Source organism: Triturus cristatus, chromosome 3_2 (assembly GCF_964204655.1).
Source record: "Triturus cristatus chromosome 3_2, aTriCri1.1, whole genome shotgun sequence".
Lineage (NCBI taxonomy): Eukaryota > Metazoa > Chordata > Amphibia > Caudata > Salamandridae > Triturus > Triturus cristatus.
In genome coordinates, this window is record NC_140584.1 from 852,933,664 (window position 1) to 852,953,344 (window position 19,681).

Genomic DNA, 19,681 nt, shown 5'->3' on the forward strand with positions numbered 1-19,681 from the left:
CCGCTATACTGAATATAACTGATGACATTCACAACTATCTTGACTCAAACAGATGCTGCCTGCTTGACCTCCTCGACCTATCGAAGGCTTTTGACACAAGCTACTTTTAGATGCCCTACAAAAGCGTATCGGAGCAGATTGCACTGTCTTAAAATGGTTCTCCTTATTTCTGCATAACCGATCCCAACTCATAAAAATCAAAAACGCGATGTCCGACATCTCACCCACAACCCGAGGTATCCCACAAGGCTCAGTCCTCTCCCCCAAACTCTTCAACATCTACATAGAAACCCTCACTACCATTCTAAAACAAACAAATATCTCCTACCATCTCTATGCTGACGACACCCAGCTCTACCTCGAAATATCCTCCCTTAAAGACATTCTCTGACTCAACTCCACACTTTTAAAAGTAGAAAATTGGTTGTCCATCAACCACCTCACACTCAAACAAGAAAAAAACTAAATTCTTGTGTTCTCAAATCACAACCAACCCCCTCAGATCCAAGAATGGATAAACAATCTAGACTCCCTGTGCAAGCTAACCACAGCAAACTCAGCTAAATCTTTAGGGATGTTTCTGGACACAAGACTAAACATCAGCTCCCACATAAGCTCCACTGCAAAAGGCGCATTCTACAGCCAAAAAACTCCTCAACAGAATCAAGCTTTTCATACCTCTCAATGACCTAAAAATCGCAACTCATCCTCTAGTTCTGTCCAGAGTTGGCTCTGGAAACACCACACTAACTAGGGCAGCTAAAACACACATAGCCTCCCTGAGAGCAACCCTAAACACAGCAGCAAGAATGGTCACAGGATCCAAGAAACACAACCACATCACTCCTGCATTGCAAAACCTAAAATGGCTACCTATCGAAGCATGCTGCTGTTTCAAAATGGCCTGTCTCACCCATAAAGCCCTACACACTGCCTAACCGCATTACCTCGCAGCCAAACACACCAAAGCAGGACAATCAAGAAACCTAAGAAGCTCCAACACGCTCCTTCTACTCCCACCAAAAAGACATAAATAAAAAGCCCTCTCCCGATCTTTCTCAGGCAACGCCTGTCCAGTTTGTGACAAGGACGGGGTCCTTTACTCTGCAAACAGGTAATGGGTTACATCGTCCCTTGTGGAATTCTAGGCTCTACACCTACACACACTCTAGGAACACTTAGAGTAGGTTTTGCATTGTAGGAGTACGCTAGATTACTGTCTTGTTGATATATATATATATATATATATATATATATATATATATATATATATATGTACATTCATTTGTAGGAGTTTGACTGACAAAGGGGTTTTAGGTACATCCATTCAGTTTTTTTTATAAAAAATGTACCAAAAAACACATATAATTTTTTTTTCAAAATAGATACACATTAAAAATAGCATACAAAAGACCTTTGAATAGATAAATTGCAACCACATAGACGTAACCCTTTTTCCCAAAATCCAATAGAGAAAGTAGATTTGCAGCCCACTAGAGGGCAACTAATCAGCACAGATATTGACCCACTAGAGGGTTTTATTCTAAAAATCTGTTTGCGCAAACATCAAAAAGAAGGTGATAATCGTAAAACAAAGAACCGATAAGACAAAGGCTATATGCAATGACACATAGCTAAGCACAACCCGGCAGACAGCATTAGAAAAACAAAATCAAACACACCTAACAAATATGAAAAGTCTTCTGACTAAATTAATACAAGATGGATTGTAATGTAAGGGTTATTTAAGTGATTACCAAACTGGGAAATTAAGTCCTTGTATGAAATGTTTATCGACATTAGGTTGCAAAACTACGAGGTCCAGAATTCTATGCTTTGAAACTGATGACATCAATAATCACATGACTAACAATGTTTGTTTTTATTGGTTAATCTCAAAAGTGCAATGACAACCGAGATCAAGCTATCAGTGGATGGTGAAACGCGTTGGTTTGTCTTGAGACTGGATACCTGTTAAGACAAATAAAGAATTGGGACAAAACTAAGCAAACTGTGAGTGCGATCTAATTGGTTTCCTGCCAGGGAACCTTTGGATGATTTATGATGGCAAAGCTCGGCCTCAGCATCGCACCGGATGAAGAAGCGCCAGGGGCCCCTTGAACGGAGCAGAGGTGTGGAAATATATATATATATATATATATATATCTATCAAAAACAAGGTTGCCCTCAGTGTGAAAGAGCACTCGAGTCAGCGCCGATTCGTGACCAAATCTTTATTCAGGGAAGAGCAGGACAAATGATGTGAGAAAATATGTCCAATTGCTGCTTTCAAATCACGGCGCGTTTCGGGCGGAATGCCCTTCTTCCTGGTGTACCACAGCAACTCAGCCAGCATCATGCAGCTGTACGGCTTTTGACCAATTTCACGCCCTCCAATGGGCCAATCACGTAAGCGGCCAACCCCAGATGGATTCTGGGACATACAGTGCACTTGAATTTAATCGTCACAATATTTCTGCTGTTTGATCAGGAAATCAAACCCTGGATGGGCCCCACATACGCTTCCCTGCTCTTAATCCTCCCAAGCGCTGCTCCAACAAACTCGGTAAATACCGAATCACATGGCCTCCTTTGCAATCCTCGGGGTGGTGCTCTTTCCGCGGCTGGGCGGCCGCGATAAACATCAAAAACAAGGTTGCCCTCAGTGTGAAAGAGCACTCGAGTCAGCGCCGATTCGTGACCAAATCTTTATTCAGGGAAGAGCAGGACAAATGATGTGAGAAAATATGTCCAATTGCTGCTTTCAAATCACGACGCGTTTCGGGCGGAATGCCCTTTTTCCTGGTGTACCACAGCAACTCAGCCAGCATCATGCAGCTGTACGGCTTTTGACCAATTTCACGCCCTCCAATGGGCCAATCAGGTAAGCGGCCAACCCCAGATGGATTCTGGGACATACAGTGCACTTGAATTTAATCGTCACAATATTTCTGCTGTTTGATCAGGAAATCAAACCCTGGATGGGCCCCACATACGCTTCCCTGCTCTTAATCCTCCCAAGCGCTGCTCCAACAAACTCGGTAAATACCGAATCACATGGCCTCCTTTGCAATATATATATATATATTTGTTTAGCACCATTGCTGAACTATATCTACAATTTACACTCTTTGTGCTCGTAATTACGTTTATCTGTTAATCTGCTTCTGTCTACTAATCATTGCAGCACATGAATTTTATGCAAGAATAACGTTGGTTCAATAAATATTATTGACAACGTCCCACTGTGTATTCTCTGTATATTTCTCTGAGAGCAAGTGAGCACGACTGAGCACGGGTGACTGAGCAAAAGGTTTTTTACTTTTTCCACGATTCCTAAGGTAGTTGCCAGAACCCATTCGCTCCCCGGTAGGTTGTGGGGGTGGGGGGGGCTTACGGTGAGCACTGTAAGCAAGCTGGTCCATAAGCCACCATATCCTTGCGGGCTGTCGGGAATCAGTCTTGACACCATGCCCTTAGTTTATGTTGTCTGAACAATGTGCAGGTCCTATGGATTGGTAGGAACTAGACGACAGGCTAACCTGTTCATATCTTGTGAGACTGCTGTTACTTAAATAATTTGTTTTTGTACGAGTGGAAGACCATCACTATAACAGGATAGCCCATTACTATGGCCACACTGTGCTGGATGCTGACATTTACCACCGCCACAGCCTTTAGGCAACAAGAATCACCATGTGTTTGTGTAAGCACTGAGAGAGAGTGCACCCTTTCCTCTCACTACAATACAAAGCAAACTCTTTACTGTAATCTGGCATTCCTAGAGCCAGGATGTGGCACAAACTTTCCCTCAGCTCAAGAAAGGCACTTATGCATTTGTTGTTCCATGGGAGCAGATCAGATACATTCTTGTGTGTTAGCCTCTGTAGAGGCTATGCTGTTAGAGAAACGTTGGGCATCCACTGACAACAGTAGCCCACCCTTCCCAGAATCATCCTGACTTCTCTCTGTGTAGTGAGACTGTTCATTTCAAAGATAGCAGATAATCTTTCCTATAAAACCTTCCCCGATCTCTTTTCAATGTGATGTTCCAGATACAGGACTTCTTTCTGGCAACAGTGCAATTTGCTTGGGGAATTGTTATGTTTATTTTCGGACAGATGACCGAATAAGGAAACAGTATTTTGCTTACAGGCTTATTTTTTTTTTGATAAGCAAATTTTTATTTCTTTGTAGAAAGCAAAATCAAGGATGACATACAACAGTTCGATTAACTTGGCATCAATAAAACTGATCATGGAAGCATTGACAAGCAATTGCGAGACCCACCCCTCCTCCCCAGCCCCCGCCCCCGCCCCCCGCACTCCCCATCCCTTAAAACAGGCCCCCAAGCCATTTCCCCCATATTTTACGGAATTTTCTGGGGCAGCCCCGGGCAGCGTACAACGACCGCTCCTGAGCGGCACACCAGTCCACACCTCTTCTCCAGGTAGCACCCCTGGGTGGGTCCGGTTGTCTCCACGCGGCCGCGATATCCCTTTTGGCCACCATTAGGGCAGTAGTTAGAAAGTACCTGTCATTACGGGACCCGTCTATCCCATCCGTTATGCCCAGCAGAGCCATTCTAGGGTCGTGGGGGACCTCCCATCCCAGGACTTCAGTTAACTCAGTTTCAATCGTGGTCCAATAACTCTCCAGGCGGGAACAAGACCGTACCATGTGGAAGAAGTCTGCCAGATCAACCCCACAGCGAGCGCATGAAGCGTTCAGGCGGAGGCCTGCACGGTATAAGCGGTCCGGGGTCAGATAAGCGGCGTGGAGGTAGTAAAGTTGGATGAGCCGCAGCCTAGCGGAAGTGGTAAGCGATCTGGGTGCCATAAGGGCGTCCCTCCAGTCAGCATCATCCAAGGGACCCACCCAGGTCTCCCATCGCTGTTTTAGTCCGCTCCAATCTACCGGGGTGTTAGACCTGGCACCTTGGCGTGAGTTTCCCTTCCACTTTTTGATGGTGTGCCTCGATTGTTTTGCTGGTGTTGTCCGCTCAGGGCACTGCGCTACGGCTAATCCGTGCCGCAGTGCAAGTGCTCCCTAAGTAAAGTGTACCGGTAATTGATGTCCCTGATTGGTTTATTGGGTTCACTGTCAGTCCCCAGTAGAGTGCACCAGGGGTGCCAGGGCTTGTGAATGCCAATGCTGCTGGTGGGCTTGCAGCGCTGGTTGCGCCACCCACAGACAGCGGCTGTGTAAAGTGTGTCTAGGGTCTGCCACCGCAGGCCCTGTGCGCGGTCCGGGACCGTCGCGCTGACTGCGCAAGTGCCCCCACTTGCCAGTCCCTAAACCTTCCCTTACCTACATATTAGCCACCCCTCTGGTAGGCCCAAGGGCAGGGTGCATTGTAGGCATAAGGTAGGACATGCCCTGATGTGTGTGGCATGTCTTAGTAGTGAATTACAGCCATTTCCGTTCTTCACTATTGAAGGCTACCTGCTCTCCATAGGCCAGAATGGGCTGCCGGGATCACGCCAACGCTGTGACCCCAGTGGACTCAGAGAGCATGGTAGAAGTGTCAAGTTTAGTATGCCTGAACTCAGGATGATAAAATACTTCTTGTAGTCAAGTTTATTTTAATATCCTGGGTTTGTAAATACTACTTTTAGAAAGTTAGTATTTACTGACCTGACCATCTCAGTCCGCCTCTGCTGTGTGTGTGTGTTCTGCCTGGCAACAGTAAGGAGCAGGGTGGGGGGATCCCCAGAGACAGGTTGGCTGCCAGGTGGTGGGTAGAGGGCTGACACCTGGATGGGTGGGAGGAGTACACCTTGACTCTTGAATAGCCCTGTGCTCTGCCACCACAAAGCCGGCGCCGCCCCCTGTGGGGCGGCTGATGTCTCTGCCCTGCTGCTGAAAGGAAAGAGCAGAGTCACCATAACAAAGTGCTCCAGAACTGGACTGAGCCAGGCCTAGGCCCCCTGGCGCTAAAGAACAAAAGAATCATGGTATAAAAGTAGGAGCCTGGCTCCTAAGAAATCAGAATCCTGTTTACCACAAAGAACCTCTGCCCGACTAGAAGGAGAAGAAGACGCCGGAGGAGCTGGCCTGCTGCTTGCCTTGCTGAGAAAGGAGAGGAAGAGACTTACTGAAAAGACTTTGCTACTTTGTGCTTGAACATTCTCCAAGGGCTTGATCTGAGCTTGCCCCCTGAACTGAACCCCAGGAACAGTGGGTTCTCTGTGCTTTTGCTCGTCCTCCAATTCGAGCCGTGTGTGCATCCCGCTGGAAAGAGACTGCGCCCCTCATCGCCCTCCTAGGGCCGTGACACTCAGAAGCTTGCTTGCCTCAAACCCGTGAGAGCCCCGCTCCGTCCAGAGCCGCTCTCTGTCCCCGGGCCAGGCCGCCTGCATCCCTGTCACCGCCTGCTACTGGAGCGCGCTGATCGCGCTATCACCCCTCCCGCCGGAAGCCGTCCGACGACTGTGATCTACGCCGGGTCATCCAGCTGCACTGACCGTGCCCTGCGACCCCGCTTCGCTATCCCCGGACATCTCAGGCCGCGCCGCCCCCGCTGTGGAGACCCTCCGGCACCGCCGTGCTAAAGGGTCGCTGGCCGCGCCTGCCTACTTGCCCACACCTGCTGATTGAGGACCCAAGAACACTTCCCAAGCTGAGAGTCGCACCGACCTGTGCCGACTCTCCACATCACGAAAGAAGTTCCAGTATCGGGCTCGGGGCCCGCAACGCCTTATTTCCCCGTTCGCAGGAGTCGATCTCTGTGAGTACTGGAACCACAAGTAACATTTGCAAGAGACTACAAAGTCTCCATTTGAAGCTACGAACAAAGAACATTTGCCTGCTTTACAACCTGGTGGCATAGCGAAAACGTTATTGGTCTTGTGATAATACTGCTGAGATATATATACCTATTTTTACATAAAGAAGCGTATTTTTATATATATCCAAGTCTGGTGTCCGTTTCTGGGGGGATTGATGTATTTACTGTGTGTATGATTGTAAGTGCTTAACCAACAACGCCTGAGGAATCGCCTTGGCTGCTCACGCCACGCACCTAGAGGGTGAGCAAGGGTCATTCGTGAGGGGTTATCCTGCGCCCTGACGTGGAGGAGATGGTTCCTGCTTGACACAAGGGCAACCTTGCGCCAACCAGAGATCCCCGACTCTAACATTGGTGGCAGCGGTGGGATTTCGGATTTGCACTTGTAATTTGCATACAGTGAATTATTAATCACCAGATAGTGAGAGCAGACCAAATAACGCAGCCACAGGTTTTTATTTGTTGAACTTTGTTGAGACATCTGCCATTACTGCAACCATGCCTGGCTCACTCTCTGCTGGAAGAGCGCTCTCCGTGATTTCTGGAATAGATGAGGTGGATTGGGAGAGACTGGAAGGTTACACAATGGAGCAATTGAAAGGCTACAGTGTAAAATTCAGAGTTCCCCATGCTGGATTCAGGAAGAAGAACCAGTACCTCAAGGCGCTGAGAGCCTGGAAGGAGTCACGAGACCCACGGAATGCGGGGGACATCGTTCCACCCGACAACCTTGAGGAGCCCAGCAGAGTCCGGTCGCCAGAGGAGCTGGCAGACAGGGCGGCCGACAGGGCGCATGCAATGGAGATGGCAAAGTTGGCAGGACAAATGGAAATGGAAAAGCAGAAGTTGGCCCTGGAGGCACAGCAACGCCAAATGGATCATGATATAAGATTGAAGGAGTTGGAGCTGAAGGCGAAAAGTTTGGACACCGCTCCTTCTGGTGGCAGCACTCCACCAGCGCAGGTAGAGTCCAAGGTGTACATCCCCAAAGATGTAGTAAAGGAGTATTTTAGAAAGGATGACATAGGGCAGTGGTTTAGAGCCTACGAGGTGGCCATGTCCTCACACCGGGTCCCTGAGAAAGACTGGGGAGCGGGGTTGTGGGGAAGGTTCCTTGCGGAAGGGCGGGACACCCTGTTAGATTTGCCCTTAGAAGTCCAGACCTCATACCCCCATATGAAGGAAGCTTTAATGACCAGGTATGGGTTAACTCCTGAGCTATATAGACAGAGGTTCAGGGAGACCAAGAAGATCCCTGAGAGTACGTATGTGGAGTATGTGACCTTTTTCTGCAGAGCGCTGGATGGTTGGGTGAAGGGTAGCAAAGTGAATGATTATCAAGGGCTGCTTGATTTAATTGCATGGGAGCACTTGTCCAGTCAATGTTTTCCTGAGCTACGCCAGCACCTGATAGATAGCAAGCTGTCCAACCCGAGGAAGCTTGCTGAGGAGGCGGACCGCTGGCTCAGCACCAGGGTCCACAAGGGTCAAGTGGGAGACTCCGCCAAAGGTGGGCAGGGTCCCCAGCAGAAGAGTGGGGGGGACAAGGGTAAACAGAAGGGGTTCCAAAAAGGCCCCCAAAGTAATTCCCAAGGGAACCAGCAGAAGGGTTCTCAGCCTCCCCCACCCCCGCAGCAGAACGGGGCCCCGACAGGTAGACCTGTTCCAAAGGGGCCCTTCAATTGTTATAGGTGTGGTGACCCGGGTCACATTGCCTCTGATCCTAAATGTCGCCTGTTTGGTAAGACCGCACCCACTGGTGCTCCCCCCCGGCAAGTAGCTAGTGTTAACTTTGGGGAGGAGGTAGCAGTCCAGGAGGGTGGGGGTCCCGGGCAGATGACCCTAGTCTCGCTAGGAGACAGTGAAATGGTCCCTGTAACCTACCTGCCCTCTAACACTAAGAAATATGGGCAAGTAGTGACCATCAATGGAAAGAAGGTTGAGGCTCTTAGAGATACAGGAGCCAGCGTGACCTCGGTGAGGCAACACCTGGTGTCTCAAGAGCAAATTGTACCCAATGCCTACTGTAGGGTTGTCAATGCTGACAACGTAGAGAGTCGTTGTCCAATGGCTCAAGTTCCCTTTGAGTGGGGGGAGGTCTCTGGTACTCTACAAGTCGCTGTGAGAACTGACATGCCTGTAGACTGTCTGCTAGGGAACGACCTGGAGAGTTCCCCTTGGGAAAAGGTGGAGAAGACCACGCATCTGAGGATGGTGGGTCTACCCGACTGGGCGTGCGTGACCACCCGGTCCATGGCAGCCAGTAGGGGTGTTGAGAGGGTCCTGGAGCCTGAGGGAGAGGTCCAGGAACCGGCCTTAGGGAGAAGGCGCAGGAGGCGCGGGAAACCGGCCCCCGAAGTTCCCACGGCCCAGGAGGAAGCAGACCCGGAGGGGGATGCTCTGGAGCCTACCGGGGAACAGATCGCCGAACTGGGAGACTTGCCTGAGCTGACCCATTGGCAGCAAGAAGGAGGTCCCTCCAGGGAGGAATTCTGCAGGGAGCAGAAAGAATGCCCTTCTCTCGTAGGTATGCGGCAGCAGGCTGCAGACCAGGCCAATGGTGTTCAGGCCAAAACACACTACGTGTACTGGGAGAGTGACCTCCTGTATTCCGAGCCTAAGGCTGCTGAACCTGGGTCAGCCCGTGTGCTGGTGGTACCCCAGAAGTTCAGAACCTTCCTACTGGGGCTGGCTCACGATGTGCCTTTAGCAGGACATTTGGGGATGGACAAGACCTGTGACAGGCTTGTCACCCACTTTTACTGGCCCCAAATGCATAAGAATTCAGATTCCTACTGCAGAACCTGTCAGACTTGCCAGGCAAGTGGTAAGAGCGGAGGGAAGCATAAGGCTCCTCTGCAACCTTTCCCTGTGGTCGGTACGCCATTCCAACGAGTGGGTATTGATATTGTGGGGCCCCTGGACCCCAAGACAGCCCTGGGCAACAGGTTCATCCTGGTCTTGGTGGACCATGCCACCCGGTACCCTGAAGCCATCCCTCTGAGGACAGTGACGGCCCCCGTGGTGGGACGGGCACTGATGGGGATTTTCTCCCGAGTGGGATTCCCTCTAGAGGTGGTGAGCGACAGGGGGACCAATTTCATATCCACATATATGAAATCCCTGTGGAAGGAGTGTGGGGTAACTTACAAGTTCACCACTCCTTACCACCCCCAAGGAAATGGGTTGGTTGAGAGATTCAACCGAACCCTCAAAGGCATGATCATGGGCCTGGACGGTCCAATGAGGCGTAAGTGGGACGTCCTCTTGCCATGCCTGCTCTTCGCTTACCGAGAGGTGCCGCAGAAGTCTCTAGGGTTCAGCCCCTTTGAGCTTCTGTATGGTCACCCGGTAAGAGGACCTCTGAGTTTGGTAAAGGAAGGCTGGGAGCAATCTCCCAGGAAACCTCCCCAGAATGTATATAGTTACATGCTGGCCTTCCGAAACCAGACTCGGCGTTTCAGGCAACTTGCTGAGGCAAATCTGGAAGCCAGCCAGGAGGAGATGAAGCGGTGGTACGACCGGAATGCCACTCTGGTAGAGCTTCAACCTGGACAAAAGGTGTGGGTCTTGGCCCCAGTGGAGCCTTGTGCACTTCAGGATAAGTGGACAGGTCCATTTGAGGTTGTGGAGCGCAAAAGTCCTATCACCTACTTGGTGGACATGCAGACTCCCAGGAACCCTTTGAGGGTCCTACATGTTAACCGCCTTAAGCCCCACTTAGAGAGGACCGAAGTGGGCATGCTGCTGGCCACTGATGATGGAATGGAAGAGGAGACCGAGCCTCTTCCTGACCTCTTAGTGGCCTCTGAGAAAGATGGGTCAGTGGATGGAGTTAACCTCTCACCCACCCTGACGCCCGAACAACAGGAAGATTGCCGCCACTTGCTGGGACAGTTTTCCGACAGATTCTCCCTGGTTCCTGGTGTCACAGATTGGTGCGTCCATGATGTGGACACAGGAGACAGCTTACCTGTGAAGCACAAGGCTTACAGGGTAACTGACAGGGTCAGAGCGTGCATCAAGGAGGAGGTCTCCAAGATGCTTGCGCTAGGGGTGGTTGAGTCCTCCAGCAGTCCTTGGTCCAGCCCCGTGGTCTTGGTCCCAAAGGCTGCTGCGCCGGGAGCCACACCTGAACTCCGGTTCTGTGTGGACTACAGAGGACTCAATTCAGTAACGAAGACTGACGCGCACCCCATCCCCAGAGCTGATGAGCTCATTGATCGGCTGGGGGCTGCCCGGTTCCTCAGCACGTTTGATTTAACGTCTGGGTACTGGCAGATCGCCTTGACCGATGGGGCCAAAGAGAGGTCAGCATTCTCTACTCCAGATGGGCACTTCCAGTTCCGAGTCATGCCATTTGGAATGAAGAATGCCCCTGCCACCTTTCAGAGGTTGGTCAACCAGGTACTGGTTGGGCTGGATGCGTTCAGTGCCGCCTACCTGGATGACATCGCAGTGTTCAGTGCCACCTGGCCCGAACACCTGCGCCACCTCTGGGAGGTGTTGATGGCTCTGCGCCGAGCAGGCCTCACGATCAAGGCAAGCAAGTGCCAGATCGGGCAGGGTTCCGTGGTGTACTTGGGACACCAAGTGGGGAGTGGCAAGGTGGCACCATTGCAACCCAAAATTGAGACCATCCTGGCTTGGGAACCCCCCAAGACGCAGACCGCAGTGAGGGCCTTCCTGGGGCTCACTGGGTACTACAGGAGGTTTGTCAAGGGCTATGGAACGATCGTTGCTCCCTTGACAGAGCTGACTTCCAAGAAGCAGCCCAGGAACGTGATTTGGACTGACACCTGTCAGAAAGCTTTCGACACCCTGAAGACTGCCATGTGCACGGCGCCCGTGCTCTTGGCCCCTGACTTCTCCAAGGAATTCCTAGTACAGACAGACGCTTCGGAGCAGGGTGTAGGGGCTGTTCTCTCACAGATGACTGAGGAGGGCTGGGACCAACCCGTAGCCTTCATCAGTAGGAGGTTACTTCCACGGGAAAGTAGGTGGAGTGCAATTGAGCGAGAAGCATTTGCTGTGGTCTGGGCGCTGAAGAAGCTAAGACCCTACTTGTTTGGGTCTCACTTCCGGGTTCAGACGGACCACAGGCCCCTCAGATGGTTGATGCAAATGAGGGGTGAGAACCCGAAGCTGTTGAGGTGGTCCATCTCCCTACAGGGTATGGACTTTACGGTGGAACACCGTCCTGGTACAGATCACACCAACGCTGACGGTCTGTCCAGGTATTTCCGCCTTAGTGACGAGGAACCCCCTGGGCAAGGGTAGTTCTCCCCACATTTCAGCTGGAGGGGACACGTGTTAGACCTGGCACCTTGGCGTGAGTTTCCCTTCCACTTTTTGATGGTGTGCCTCGATTGTTTTGCTGGTGTTGTCCGCTCAGGGCACTGCGCCACGGCTAATCCGTGCCGCAGTGCAAGTGCTCCCTAAGTAAAGTGTACCGGTAATTGATGTCCCTGATTGGTTTATTGGGTTCACTGTCAGTCCCCAGTAGAGTGCACCAGGGGTGCCAGGGCTTGTGAATGCCAATGCTGCTGGTGGGCTTGCAGCGCTGGTTGCGCCACCCACAGACAGCGGCTGTGTAAAGTGTGTCTAGGGTCTGCCACCGCAGGCCCTGTGCGCGGTCCGGGACCGTCGCGCTGACTGCGCAAGTGCCCCCACTTGCCAGTCCCTAAACCTTCCCTTACCTACATATTAGCCACCCCTCTGGTAGGCCCAAGGGCAGGGTGCATTGTAGGCATAAGGTAGGACATGCCCTGATGTGTGTGGCATGTCTTAGTAGTGAATTACAGCCATTTCCGTTCTTCACTATTGAAGGCTACCTGCTCTCCATAGGCCAGAATGGGCTGCCGGGATCACGCCAACGCTGTGACCCCAGTGGACTCAGAGAGCATGGTAGAAGTGTCAAGTTTAGTATGCCTGAACTCAGGATGATAAAATACTTCTTGTAGTCAAGTTTATTTTAATATCCTGGGTTTGTAAATACTACTTTTAGAAAGTTAGTATTTACTGACCTGACCATCTCAGTCCGCCTCTGCTGTGTGTGTGTGTTCTGCCTGGCAACAGTAAGGAGCAGGGTGGGGGGATCCCCAGAGACAGGTTGGCTGCCAGGTGGTGGGTAGAGGGGTGACACCTGGATGGGTGGGAGGAGTACACCTTGACTCTTGAATAGCCCTGTGCTCTGCCACCACAAAGCCGGCGCCGCCCCCTGTGGGGCGGCTGATGTCTCTGCCCTGCTGCTGAAAGGAAAGAGCAGAGTCACCATAACAAAGTGCTCCAGAACTGGACTGAGCCAGGCCTAGGCCCCCTGGCGCTAAAGAACAAAAGAATCATGGTATAAAAGTAGGAGCCTGGCTCCTAAGAAATCAGAATCCTGTTTACCACAAAGAACCTCTGCCCGACTAGAAGGAGAAGAAGACGCCGGAGGAGCTGGCCTGCTGCTTGCCTTGCTGAGAAAGGAGAGGAAGAGACTTACTGAAAAGACTTTGCTACTTTGTGCTTGAACATTCTCCAAGGGCTTGATCTGAGCTTGCCCCCTGAACTGAACCCCAGGAACAGTGGGTTCTCTGTGCTTTTGCTCGTCCTCCAATTCGAGCCGTGCGTGCATCCCGCTGGAAAGAGACTGCGCCCCTCATCGCCCCTCCTAGGGCCGTGACACTCAGAAGCTTGCTTGCCTCAAACCCGTGAGAGCCCCGCTCCGTCCAGAGCCGCTCTCTGTCCCCGGGCCAGGCCGCCTGCATCCCTGTCACCGCCTGCTACTGGAGCGCGCTGATCGCGCTATCACCCCTCCCGCCGGAAGCCGTCCGACGACTGTGATCTACGCCGGGTCATCCAGCTGCACTGACCGTGCCCTGCGACCCCGCTTCGCTATCCCCGGACATCTCAGGCCGCGCCGCCCCCGCTGTGGAGACCCTCCGGCACCGCCGTGCTAAAGGGTCGCTGGCCGCGCCTGCCTACTTGCCCACACCTGCTGATTGAGGACCCAAGAACACTTCCCAAGCTGAGAGTCGCACCGACCTGTGCCGACTCTCCACATCACGAAAGAAGTTCCAGTATCGGGCTCGGGGCCCGCAACGCCTTATTTCCCCGTTCGCAGGAGTCGATCTCTGTGAGTACTGGAACCACAAGTAACATTTGCAAGAGACTACAAAGTCTCCATTTGAAGCTACGAACAAAGAACATTTGCCTGCTTTACAACCTGGTGGCATAGCGAAAACGTTATTGGTCTTGTGATAATACTGCTGAGATATATATACCTATTTTTACATAAAGAAGCGTATTTTTATATATATCCAAGTCTGGTGTCCGTTTCTGGGGGGATTGATGTATTTACTGTGTGTATGATTGTAAGTGCTTAACCAACAACGCCTGAGGAATCGCCTTGGCTGCTCACGCCACGCACCTAGAGGGTGAGCAAGGGTCATTCGCGAGGGGTTATCCTGCGCCCTGACGTGGAGGAGAGGGTTCCTGCTTGACACAAGGGCAACCTTGCGCCAACCAGAGATCCCCGACTCTAACACGGGGTATTGTTGATCAGGGATTTATAGATGCAGGATATTCCCCCCCTCCCAAGACACCCCAACATCACCTGAGCCTCGGGCGGGCTATGGGCAGGCAATCTGAAATCTAGAGGGACATGGGCCTGGACCGCATGACGCAGCTGAAGATACTTATAAAATTGCGAAGACTGTAAAGAGAAGCGGGTCTGAAGCTCCTGGAAGGAACACATGTGGCTCCCCCACCAGACATCACCCAAGCTGGAGATCCCTAGAAGATCCCACTGTCGAAATCCCTCAAGTCCCGCCACCTCCCGCAGCCAAGTCCCGTGCCAAAGTGGTGTGAGCAAGGTCTTCGTTCCCGACCAGCGGGTATGCCACAAGGCGGCGCACAACTCCAGAAAGGGGGCCCACACAACACCTGGAAGTGACCGGGAAACCGTCGCCCCATAGAGCATACTCTGGATAGATGGGAACCCGGTAAGTTGCCCCTCGAGGCTACAGGCCGGATCGTCCCACCCGTTCGAGAACCAGTCATGAATCACCAGCAGCTGGGTGGCCAAATAATACAAGTAAAGATTAGTCATGCTCAGGCCTCCGTCGTACGAGGGGACCCGGCAGCGATCCAAGGCCAAACGGGGTCTGCCGCCGCCCCAAAGAAATTTAGTAGCCATCTTATCCAGTTCCCGGAACCACGGGCGTGGGAAGGGGCACGGAGTATTTTGTAACATGTATAGGAACTTGGGGAGGATCATCATTCTATAGAGGGCGACCCTCCCCAACGGGTTCAACGGGAGCGACTGCCATCTAATCATATCTGATCTGGTCTTGTTGACCACAGGGGCCACGTTGAGGGCCCAACAGAGTCCGGAAGGAGGGTGACCCAGATCCCCAGGTATTTAAATGAGAGCCTCCGGAGGGGAATGTCAGATTGCCAGTCGAAACACTCCCTTGACGGGTGCAGCGGGACCAGCACGGATTTCTTAGGGTTCAGATGAAGACCCGACGCCTGGCCAAGCCGGTGGAGAATCCGGCGGACCCGGGGCCCCGAGATCGCCGGATCAGAAAGATATAGAAGGACGTCGTCCGCGTATAGGGCAATTTTGTCAGGGATCATACCTGGCCAATCCCACCCGCGGAGAGTGGGATCTGACCGGATCAGCACGGCCAGGGGCTCCATGGCCAGAGCGAACAGGAAGGGCGATAGCGGACAGCCCTGTCGCGTCCCCCGACCTATGGGAAACGGGCAGGATAGAGCCCCATTGACCAACACACGGGCACGTGGGCTCGCATACAGGACACCGACCATAGCGCGGAACCGGGGACCAAAGCCCATGCGCTCCAAGATATCACCCAAGTAGGCACACCCCACTGAATCGAAGGCTTTTTCGAAGTCAACCAGAAGAAGGGCCAGATAGGGGGAAAGGCGCCCTCGGTGTGCCAGGGCGAAGTGCAAGCGCCGCAGGCAGTGTCTGGTCCCCCGGTTTGGCATAAATCCACATTGGTCCGGGTGGACAAGGGAGGGAAGAGACGGGTGTAACCGCTGCGCGAGAACCGTGGCATATATCTTGAGCTCGGTATTAATAAGGGATATCGGCCGGTAGTCGGAGCAGGACTGTGATGGGGGCTGCGTCTTGGGAAGGACAACTATGGTGGCTGTGTCTGTTTCAGGCAGGAATGAGCCCTTCTCCACCACTTCTGCAAACAGGTCCCGAAGCCTCGGGGCCAGGGTCTCACGATAGTGAGCATAGTATTCCTGTGGTAACCCATCTGGTCCCGGGGTCTTCCCGGGCGCCAGGCGGCTAATCGCCTCCTCAATTACCTGCAGCGTAATGGGCAAGTCGAGGGTCTCACACACCTCCTGTCCCAGCCACCCGAGCACCGCCCCATTCGCCCCCAGCAACTCCGCAAGGGAGATCTCAGACACCCGGGTGCGGTATAACTGGGAATAATAATCAGCAAAGGTTTGGGTCATTGCCACCGAGACCGTGTGGGTCCCGCCTGCGGAATCTTTGATGGCAGGAATGATCCTGCCCGCCCGGGGGTAAGTGGCCAGCCAGTAGATGAGTGTACCATTCTTATCTCCCCGTCCGTAGACCCTGGCCACCGAGGAGCGCCACAGAGTCTTCGCCGCCTCCAGAGAGTGTAGGCGGATCTCCTCCCGCAGAAAGGCCAGGCGGCGCGCCTGCGTGGCATCTCCCAACACCCCCGGGTTCCGCTCTAGCTCCAAAGCTTGAGCTTCGCAAGCCGCGAGTTGCTGGGGTTGTGTACGTCTCTGCTGTTGCACATGCCCCTTTGCAGCTCCCCTAATAGTCGCCTTGCCGGCCTCCCAAAGGATGGCAGAGGAGGAGACGGAGCCCGCATTGTGAGAGTAATAGTCAGCTATCTCGCCGCCGACCACTTTCCGAAAAGCTTTGTCGTGAAGGAACCAAGCGTTCAGACGCCATATCGGGCGGGCGGAAAGGGGAGGTGGGCCAAGAGCAAGGAGCACCGGTGAGTGGTCCGATGGGCCCCTCGGGAGGATGCGCGCGTCCTGCACCCCCGCGCATTCGGTAGTCGGAACGAAGATGAGATCGATCCGGGCGTGGGAGTGGTGCGCCGCCGACATGTGGGTGTACTGGCGAGCCTGTGGGTGCCAAATCCTCCAGACATCACACAGGCCTTGAGATTCAGCCCAGTTCGACAGCTGCTTCGCGCGAGCGGCTCGGGCAAGGGAGATCGGTCCTGTCGAGTCCAGATGGGGCGCGTAGACAGCATTAAAGTCTCCTCCTAGACCGAGTGAACCCGCCGGAAGCGTCGGGAGGAGGCCCGCGGTGTAAGAAAGGGCCGTTGGTAAGAGGGATGGTGCCACATAAAGGGACAGCAAGGTGAGGGGTCGCCCCTCAAGAGTACCACAGACCGCCACCACCATGCCCTGAGGGTCCAAATGCACCTGGGCCAAGATGAAGGGAAAGGACCTGCGGAGCAAGATAGCCACCCCCCGGGATCCCCTCGCAAAACCTGAGTGCCACTCCCTATCATAGCCGTAACGGGCGAGAAAGGGACATTTATTGCCAAAAAGATGGGTCTCCTGAAGGAGGAGCACATCAATCTCCGCACGCTGTGCATATTTAGGGACTGCCATGCATTTAAAGTGATCTAGAAGACCATTAACATTCCAGGACAATACGCACATGGCGACCTTAGGAACGGGCGTGTCAGCCATGGTCGTGGACAGAAGAAGGGGTCAATGGAGGCGCGGCTGCGTGAGTTCCCAGAGAGGAGGGACAGCGGGACATCAAGCAGGAGAGCAGGTCAAAGATTACATGATGCCTTGAAACAACAACAAAGCGGGAGTCACCTCCCACCAACAAAACCCTCCCTAGGAGGAAGAAACAACCCCAAACCAACCCCAATCCCCCACCCCCCACCCTATACTTCGAAAACAGAAGCATCTGTCGCCCTAATGAAATGGAACACCCACCAAGCTAAAACGCTCGGGCTTGAGCACTAGTGGACCCCTGATACAGCAGAAAACAAGCCTGATTTACCTGCCCTGGCCGAGAGCAACAAACACAGCGGAGCACTCCAGCCCAGCCCCGAGTGCCAGCAACCTGGTGGGGGACCCCCCCCTCCCCCCGACAAAACACAGACAGCAGAAGAAAGTCAAATGGTAGGGTTGCGAGAAAGGTCCGAGGTGTCCATAGGCACGGCAGGCCGGGCCGCGGAATCCGCCAGCCGGGGTGACACGGCCCGCTGCCCGACAGCCGCGGGACTGGCGGGTGCAGCCGAGAAGGCAGAAGAGGCCCTCGACCCCCGGCGCGGCCGTCCCCTGGAGCGTGTGATGACCGCCTCTCCCGCTGTGCGCTCCCGGGCCAGCGTGCGGCGCCGCCGACGGGGTCTCGATGACCGGGCATCCCCCGCCCCCCCCCGCCCGCCCACAGGTGATCTGTGTCCAGAGCGGTGCAGGGAGTGCTCTTCCGTTAACCAGGACCAGGCCGCTCGTGGCGTGTCAAAAAATATTGTCGTGTGCTGGAAGATAACTCGAAGGCGGGCCGGGAACTGAAGCTGGTATTGAAGGCCCAGGGATCGCATCTTCTGTTTCACCTCAGTATAGGATCGTCGCAGTTCCTGGACTTCTCGAGTGTAGTCCGGGAAGATCATGATCGTGTGGTTTTGGTATTTGAGGGTGTCCGTGCGCCGGGCCTCGCGAAGAGTGGCATCCCTGTCCCGGAAATTAAGGATCTTGAGGATGAAGGGCCGGGGTGGCGCTCCGGGGGAATTGGGGGCCAGGGAGCGATGGGCCCTCTCTACCACGAACGAGGCAGACAGGCTGTCCGCCGGCATCCAGGATCGGAACCAGCGCTCCATAAAGTCATCCGCATGGCCCGATTCGACCCCCTCCGGGAATCCCACCAGGCGCAGGTTACTGCGCCGGGCGCGGTTTTCTGCATCTTCGACCCGGCGGTGTAGTTCCTTGGAATGGGTGGTCAGTTCTCGTACTTGGTCCTGCAGGTGACGGATATCATCCTCAGCGGTGGATATTCTGGATTCGACTTCCGAGATGCGGGTGGTAGCGTTCCGCAGGTGCTGCCGGAGAAGAGCAACATCTACCTTGACCTCTCCCACCATGCCCTCCAGGGAGGCGCGAGACGAGTTTATGGCCTGCAGGATGGCAGCAAGGTCTGTGGCGGGGGCTGGAACCGGCTCGCCGGTAGGGCCTGACCCCCTCTCGGAGGTTGTGAATTGGTCCATCCTGATTTGGGTGGCCACGGGCGTCTGCTTGGCTGTCTTGTCTTTACCCATGGTGGGGGCACCCCGGGCACGGAGGTCGGCGAGGCCGGACAACGGGCGGGGAATGCACCTCTAGGACGTCCACGGAAGCCGACGAGGCGAAATGTAGGCAGAAGGAGGCACGGTCAGGGCACCCCGCGTAGGGAGAAGGCCAGGCACCGCCAGCCCCACAGTTCGTTCCCCGGCGATCTTCCCAGCAGGACAGCCGGTCACCTCCCGGAGCTCGTCGCCACAGCAGCGCCCGCAACCTTCCACGGGCAAGGCGAGGCTTCGCAACTCAGTTCAGGGCCTCGGGCCGATACAACACCCACCGACTCCCTCGCAGGCAACAGGCCTCCAAGGCACAGACGAATGCGCTTCCTCGCGCAAATGACCCCTCTCAGGGAGCCCCTCACCAGCACGGTCGTCGTCCAACACCAAGGGGGGCGTTGACACAGTTCGGACTTCTCCCCCCAGGGAATCCCGAGCACTGCGCCCCCAGCAAGGCCAACCTCGGAGCAGTGAGAGGGGGGGGGGGGGGGGTAGGCCACTCACCCCCTGACCGCCGGTCCGCGGCCCGGACCCAGAAGGGGACCCCACGGTGCCCAGACCACCCCAGGTAGCCTCAGCA